This window comes from Macrobrachium nipponense, chromosome 9, assembly GCF_015104395.2.
Source record: "Macrobrachium nipponense isolate FS-2020 chromosome 9, ASM1510439v2, whole genome shotgun sequence".
Taxonomy (NCBI): Eukaryota; Metazoa; Arthropoda; class Malacostraca; order Decapoda; family Palaemonidae; genus Macrobrachium; species Macrobrachium nipponense.
Window position 1 is genome coordinate 36698315 of NC_061110.1, and position 8951 is coordinate 36707265.

Sequence of the window (8951 nt, forward strand, 5' to 3'; positions counted from 1 at the left end):
ATATATATATATATTATATTATATATATTATATATATATATATATATATATATATATATATATATATATATATATATATATTTATTAATATAAGCATTCTTACGATAAGTTGATATGTTATGTTATGTTACGTCAGTAAAGGAAATGATTACAGTATAATATTTTTAGAAGAACCGGGAAAGGATTCATGATCTGGGTGTACTCGATTTCGGACTGTCCTTTCATAGATATAATCCTCACGAGGTGAAATGATCAGTCACATATATATGTATATATATATATATATATATTATATATATATATATATATATATATGATATATTATATATATACACGAGTTATTTTTAGAATTTTAGTATTCAGATGGTTATAGTGCCTGTTATTAAATACATTGGCAACTGATGATGGTTTTGGAGACCTTCCTGAATGAGACAAATATCTCCCTTTTCAACTGTCTAATGATATCGACAATAATCCTTTGAATGAAGTAAAACATATTTAAAGACTGCCAATAAAAAAAACCAAAGCGTAAAAAAATCATGGTTTATTCATAATTATCAACGCAACCTCTCTCTCTCTCTCTCTCTCTGTTTCTGTGTGTGTGTGTGTGTGTGTGTGTGTGTGTGCATACCTGTATATGTAATGGCGCGTTCATAATTCCATAGGCTCCAATATTTAATGTTTAAGTGTTTACCTTCGCAATTAATTATTAATGAATTATTTCCCATATTACTTTTGCTCCAGAGCAGATGCTTGGTTTCCGCGGTAACGGATTAGGTTCATCGTATAAAGTCAATAGAGAGCTGGCGACCTGAAAGAAAAAATTCCTATTATTTACGATGGCTTTCTGGGTACAATGGCATTATACTATATATGCTGCATTTATTTAATAAAGTAATGGTTGTAAGACTTGACACGTGGACAGTAAACGATAAAAGATAATGTGTCATACAATTTTCCTTCGTTTTCAGTATATTTTACGGCCTTTGAGAATCAATGAAGGTCATTAGAGACTATAGTGATTCCTAACATATGAATAAATTTATAAGAGCTTCTCCCCAATTTCTTCCACGAAACTTTCCCACTTACTGGGTCCACAGCTTCTTAGCCTTTTTTCTGCCATATCTTTCAGTTTACTCAAGTCAGATCTCATCACCATGATTTGCTTTTCCAAGCGCCTTCTCCAAGGCGGTTGCTGTTTTGGTTTCTGTTGGGTTGGTTGTGTTGGTGGGGTTGGTGTTCGTATCCCCATCAGTTCTGCTACTAATCTTGCTCCTGCATACGCCATGTTATTTGTTTCTGTGATACTGGTGGTGTGTATTATTCCCATTATTTCATTGACCTCGCTTGTTTTCTCCCTTATTTTCTTGGTGTTGTAGACTTTCATGGAGGGGATATTTTTTCTCTCTGTATCTGGCTCCATCCATTGTCGGATCTTTTCTACCCATTCCATCGTCGGTGTCTCAAATTTTTTATACACTCTTACCGAGAGAGAATAAATAAAATAACTTTTTAATCACGCCGTACTGATTTCTATTTTGGTTCGGTTTTAACTGTTATAGGTTACTACTGTTTCTCTTGAACTGTGTCACTTCTCTTTTCGCGAGCAAACACCGTATTTATGCTGTAGACACGCAGGATACGACTTTGGGTTTTAAATCTTGACTAAAACTGTCCTGCTCTTGTTTCGTCGTACACCGTCGACCATCGGTTTTTACAGATTGTGTTTGAATTTTTTTGGGGTGTGTCGGTACTGCTGCTCTGTTATGATTATCGTTGTTTGCGTATTTTGTTATGCTTGCGTCGTTCACTTGTTGTTTTATCTTGGGGAATAATGCTTCAAAGTTGTGGGTTTCTAAGCGGTAATGTTTATAAGTTATTATTTCACTTCGTTCTGTTCCGGCCGTTGACTTTTGTAGCGGGAATGTTTTCGTCGATGTTATGATCCACTTCACCGTTTGTTACGAAATTCTCGAGTTCTGCTTCTCGATTCGTATTGAAACTCTGGTAGGTGTAATTTACCTTTCTTCACACTGCACTTTTTATGTCTTCCTCGGATCTCATGTAACTGGCACCAATATTAGGTACTTTTTTATTTCATTTCATTTTATTCTTATTGCTTGTTGATTCTTCTTCTTACTTGAATTAGTTTATTACTTTCTTGTAGTTACTTATCGTATCTTATTGTATTTGTTGTTATGTGGTAGGGTCTCAGGAGGATTAGAAAGACAAAGGGCAGTTTTCTTACTTCATTAATACACAAGTAAAAATATACATAAAATTATAAGTTAAACATATGACTAAGAATCAAAGCGTGAGCCTTTCTTAATTCTTTTTAACCCATCTGCTAAGGCTCTCTGCTCTTCTCTCTTCTCTCCCTTTCTCTGGCTATCATTTGTCTATTAATTGTTCTCTCTCATTTTCTTTCTCTCTTTTACATTTACGCTATTCCTAACCAATATTCTCTTAGTTATCATTACATTAGCTCAAACATCACAAAGGCACCTCAGTAGATTACTACTCTGTTTAGCCAATCCTGAATACCACGTACCTTACTAAATAGCATGGCATCATACAGTGTGTATATACATTTTTCTGTCCGTATCTCTCTCTCTCTCTCTCTCTCTCTCTCTCTCTCCAATAATTGAATCCTCCTTTGTGGCCTTGGGAGCTGTAGACCCAATAAGTGGGTAAGTTTCGTGGAAGAAACTGGGGAGGAGCTCTTATAAATTTCTTCATATGTTAGGAATCACTATAGTCTCTAATGACCTTCATTGATTCTCAAAGGCCGTAAAATATACTGAAAACGAATGAAAATTGTATGACACATTATCTTTCATCGTTTACTGTCCACGTGTCAAGTCTTACAACCATTACTTTATTAAATAATTGCAGCATATTTAGTATAATGCTAGAATATATATATAATATATTATATATATAATATATATAAATATATATCTATATATATATAACTATATATATATGGATATATATATTGATATATATATATATATATATATACGTATATGTAGATGTGCGTGTGTTTACCGCAGGAACTCGTCTTCATGTCGGGTTCAAGGTCCTCAGAACTGTGTTGGGTCCAGCGGTTGATTGGATCCTGTAGGTCGCCTCTTTCCCTTTGCTATTTTCAAATAGAATATCACTCCCCGAGATAACAACTTCGTGCTAAAAAGGTCACCGTTCTGTATTCAAGCTTTATAACCACCGCGTAAATTATATCTTGTTTAGTAATAATATTCATATAATTAAATAATATTTCTTTAGTTAGTAATCTGAACAAAAGAGCTCTAAGAAACTGTATTTTTAGTATGCATCTGGGTAAAAACCTTAAATATTCAGTAAAACGGCATATCTAACTAAGAATTGGATCCTGTTTTTTTTTAATATTATTGCAATACTGACACTCTTCAGAAAGTAAAGCTTTTCAACGATGAGGTTGCTGAAAGTGCAGATAGACAACACCGGGTAAAGATTATCAATTAATGAAGAGTGTTTGAAAAATTTACATTTCCTTTTAACTAAATGGTGTGTGTTTTCATTTTGTTGTTCTAAAACTCGTTTTTTATATCTATCGGCACAAAAAGGCGCACTCTGATTGATATTTAAATCTATCTGCTGTGACACTGAATCCTCTCCTTCCTGTGGGAAACATTGGAACGAAAAATGTCAAATGAAAATAAGAACTATCCTACTTTCTATTGTTAATTTTGAAAGTCCCCTTAATAAAAAGGCGTATGAAACTTTTTAAATACTTCACTACAGACAGTTTGCAGCACCTTTCTCAGTGATGAGTTGAGTATAAAATAGATGACATAGGTATTGGCAGACTTAGATTACTGTTGAGAGAGCAAATGAATACATGAGACAGAGAGTGCAGTGACAGAAGGCAGCATTTCCTACAGACGGCATCTTTCAATTGCTGTATTTTTTGTTAGATCAGTTACTTTATAAATGTTCTCCTCTGGAGTTCACTCCCTGTAAGACAACTGGTCTCTTTCCAGAAATTACCTGCCGAATTTTCCGTAATTTTTTTGTAATTTTTCTTATTTTTTTCTCTCACTTTAGTCTTCATTCCCTACCTGTCCTCCTTTACACCTGTGTAAGATTGTAAATTTTCTAAATGCATTTTACCTCCATCTTTATTTTCCCCCTCACTAAATCTCTCATTTCCTCTTTCTACTATTTATTTATTTTTGATCAAATCATGTGATATTACAAACTCACCGTCAACACTTACTGTGTTTATAACTCTGACCCATTCTCCATCCATTTTATCTTTATATATATTTCTCGGTTTCTTCCCAGCAAACTCACCAATCTTAATGATATTCACAACCAGGTATTCATTCTTTCATCTCCAACTTAATTTTTAATCTGTCTCTGTCTTACGTCAACCAAATAATGATAAAAAGCATTTGCAGTCACTCCTCTTTTCGCTATTATATCCATGAACCTGCTCTTTCATCTCCTATGTATTAACACAATCGCGCGAACCGTTTTTTTACCGTTTTTTCCTCCCAGCGTAAATTACTACTTAATTGTTTTGGAAACCACAGATTTCCAACAAACAAGAGTTGATGGGCAAGAACAGAATAGGTGTAAATAGGAAAAGGCTGTGTGGATCAAGAGTTTGTTATGAAACACTTGTGTGAGAGGGTTGATAAAAGAAAGAAAGAAAGAAAGAACGAAAGAAAGACGTTCGTGGCATACATGGACCCAAGAGACTGATGAAGAAACGGTTGCTGAATTTGTGGTAAATGTGGGTTACGTCTCCATGGTTTTTTAAATCTTGACGGGTGAGCTTATGCAAGAGATGAAAGTTTTGAGGGCAACGAAAAACTAAGATGGCCCAATGAATGTCAACGTTGATGTTTGGAGGAGAAAAGCAGGTCAAAGGATATATTTTTCAGTAATTCAACATTTGATGCTATGGTGATCAAATAAAGCTCAGTCAAAGAATCTAGTGATGCAAAGAAAACAGAAAGGTGAGCAAAACGATTGGAAAAGGATTTAGTGCCAGTGGAAGCCGAGAAGAGAGCGTTTGAAGGGACTCTTGAGCCGACCCCTCCTTCACGAAAGCGTACAGTGTATGTTGAGTGAATATGAGAAAAATGGCTACCTCTCGTGTAGTTCCAGAATCGTTAGAACTGATAGATAACGAACTATTAAGATATGCTGAATGACAAAAAAAGTTAAGGGCATTTGCTAGGATAGACCATGATGTTTTGATATAGTTTTTGGAGAGAGTAGAGGACGGTTGGTGGTGGAAAGGAAGCAAACATGGAATATATTACGAAGAAGTAAAAGAAAAGAGAAGTGTTGGATAGAGGAACGTGATACAAACTAAGAGAAAAAAGAAAAAAAAGAAACTTATTATCCGACGAGTGTGAAAATATATGCGATAGAAGTGTGTCTATAATGGTGGACACGCCGGTCATGACCCTTGTGGATATATGGAGCGCGGATGATTAATGCTTTTTATACCATTACTACAAAATTAGGAAGTAACAAAATGTTGAATAATTCACTTGGAGCTTTTTCACTAATATGGCAACTTTGCAATGTTCACTCATCAACTGATGGCACTACGGTTCTTAAAAACGAAAGATGAATTCGTTTAAATACGATACAAAGATGATACAAAGAATATGGAAATTATTCTAAATTCCTCTACTTTCCAATAGCTTCGATGTTTCTCGGCTGATTGACTGAATTTAAACCAACTTTGCTAAATTTCAAGACAGAAATTTCCAAATTGGTTGTGCGGTTGTAGCTAGATTGACACTAAATTTTCAGTTACGAAATAGGGAGGAACTTGGCATTAGTAACCTCCTTTTTTTTATTTTCAATCATTCCACCAGAGTCTGAACACGAATAACTCATAATCCTTAGCAATACAGCAGTCGATATTTTTCTTTTTATCTAGAAATATTTCAGCAGCCTGAAATTTAATTCTATTCTATTCCATTTCATAAATCCTCTTTGGAGAGACCTGAAGATTTCATTTCATTTTGTAAAAACAGCACCTTGTGTAGCTAATATTTACCTTGTTTTCTTTTATTGGAAGTCTTGACAGCGGTGCTGATGAATAAGTCCATGAATTTCCATTAATATTAAGAGTTTAATTTAAGCCTTTCATGTCATTCTTCAAACCTGATTGATTGTAAATGGTCTACATATCTTTGAGAAATAGAATTGTCATTTCCAAGTGATCTATGAAAAATGAAAGCGATAAACATTATTGCAGACCATGTTGTGCAAAAGAAGCAATTTCATTAGAGAAAAAAGACTGAAACATAGTAATAAGAATATCAACCATTATTCTGTTCTTGCAAATATCGAGTATCAAGTCTTGCTCTACTTTAGTGCACTCATTTAATTATTATACGCAGCATTTCCCAAAGGTTAATTCTTTTTTCTGGAATAATAAGAGACTGAAGAAGAGTAAATAAGACTAAATAATTAATACAATGAAAATTATAATAATATTTATTAAAGTTGAAAGTAAATTAAAAATAAATCTCTATTAAACTAGGAAGCGTAATAAAGGAATATTTTATCAAAAGAATTTTCCAGTCCTTAACTGAAAATCTAGGATGACGAATTACCAGAAAGGGAGGGAAATATTCACGCAATTGTAGCTATCCTACTGATGCTTCGAAATATAAATTCTCTTTAGTAGGAGTTAGTATGTTCATTAAGATCAGCAATTATTTTGGAAGAACGATAGGGGCATTCATTTCAAATTGATACACTTGACTAATATGATTTGCCACAATTGGGGTCAGCGCATTTGAAAAGTTTGAAGAAACTAGAGAAACACCTTTTACTGCCTGTCATTAGTTTAAACTGAGTTAAAACAAAGATAACGCATATTATTTCAATTTATGGCACATTTTTTTTTCTTATGCGTGTGAGCATTCAACTAAATTTTGGATATATATTTCCGTCACAAACTAAAATAAAAGCGGTTTCATTCATTTTCCGTGGAAATAAATAGATGTGGACATACACACACATTATATATATATATATATATATATATATATATATATATATATTATATATATATATATATATATATATATATATATATATATATATATATATATATATATATATATATATATATATATATATATAATATATATATATATATATATATATATATATATATATATATATATATATATTATATATATATATATATATATATATATATATATATATATATATATATATATATATATATATATATATATATATGTGTGTGTGTGTGTGTGTGTGTGTGTGTGTGTGTGTCTGTTGTGTGTTGGTTAAATATATATATATATATATATATATATATATATATATATATATATATATATATATATATATATATATATAATATAGTATGATGTATGTATGTATATTAATCTATCAGAGTTTCACATGTATGCACAACATTAAAATAAGTAAATAATAAGAGGAAAGCAGCATTACTTAATCAATATTAAAAATACGATTATTGCAACTTTGATTTCCCGCGGACAATAAAAATTACTTAAGGAACTACTTGTTCGTAATGTCAATTGGATTTACGCTATCTCTGTACTTTTATAATTATCATTTGATCTTCCTTTGTTTTTTTCCTATCAAGAATGAAGGTATCAGACACGTTGTAATTGAGATTGTTATTATTATTTTTTTTTTTTTGCTTAGAACAAATAATTCAAATGAGGTGAATCAAGGAAAATCGTATTACAGACTGAATAACCATGGAACATTGTCAGGCACATACAAAATAAACTCTATTGCTCAAGTCATCTAATTGCTATTTTCTAACCCATCAGTGTCATTACATTATGTGGAAGGTTATTAACAATAAATCATCTAACGGGCCCAGTTCCCATAAGGCGTTCGACAATATTGAAGATTATCACCCTCATCTATAATACTAATTTGGTCTTAAGCGTTAGTTTTCAGTAACAAAGACATCACACTTTTCAATCGGGGGTTCAGAGGCCAATCTCGGAATCGAGAGTGAAAGTCTTCGTTGAATTACTTCAACATACACGAATATAATAGAATTTCCGAACATTTTCCCATAATGTAATTTAAAAAATTTTTTTCATAATGAAATCTTTCACTTTTCCTGTGAATATAGCTCTTAATAATTCAACTACATAATACATAAGTACTCCAGATAGGCACTAAGAAAGGAAATGATACCATGAAACCAAATGAATCATTTTAAAATAGAATAGAGTTCTTATAACACTCACTCAATAGGAAATTAGTAATTTCGTTAATAACACTAATTTCAAATTTTGAAAGATAAACAATTATTAAAACAGTCATCAACATGAGACAATTTAGAGGGATAAACGAATAGTAAAAGTGGGGAACATGAGGGAATTCATTTTCCTTATGGCAATATTCCTAAATGAGCAGTGTTCCCAGTGGCAATATTCCTAAATGAGCTATGTTCCCAGTGGCAATTTTCCCACCGGCAATTTTCCCTGTGACACTTTTCCCTGTGACACTTTTCCCAGTGGCAATAGTCTACATCCGTTATCTCCTATATTGCAGCGGAGTAAATTATTATATCAGCTCGTGATCTTGTGTTTCACACCATTAGAAATGAGGGGACTTGCATTTCAGTAACCGTATTATTCGCCCCATATCTAGAATGGAAGCCTTTTCAATGACCAAATCTCTCTCATTTACTTAGAAAGACGTTTCAGAATAATGTATCCGTTATCCATATTCAGGATAATCCTTAAAGCTTATTTGTATCATGTTATTCTACCATCTTCTTAAACATTCACTTCATATTATCTGTATTTGTGAACTGCACTGAAATGAATCTTTCTTTGTGACATTTTATTCAGTTAAAGCTTTCACATATACCTTCAAACTCTTATAATATATTGTCTATTTCT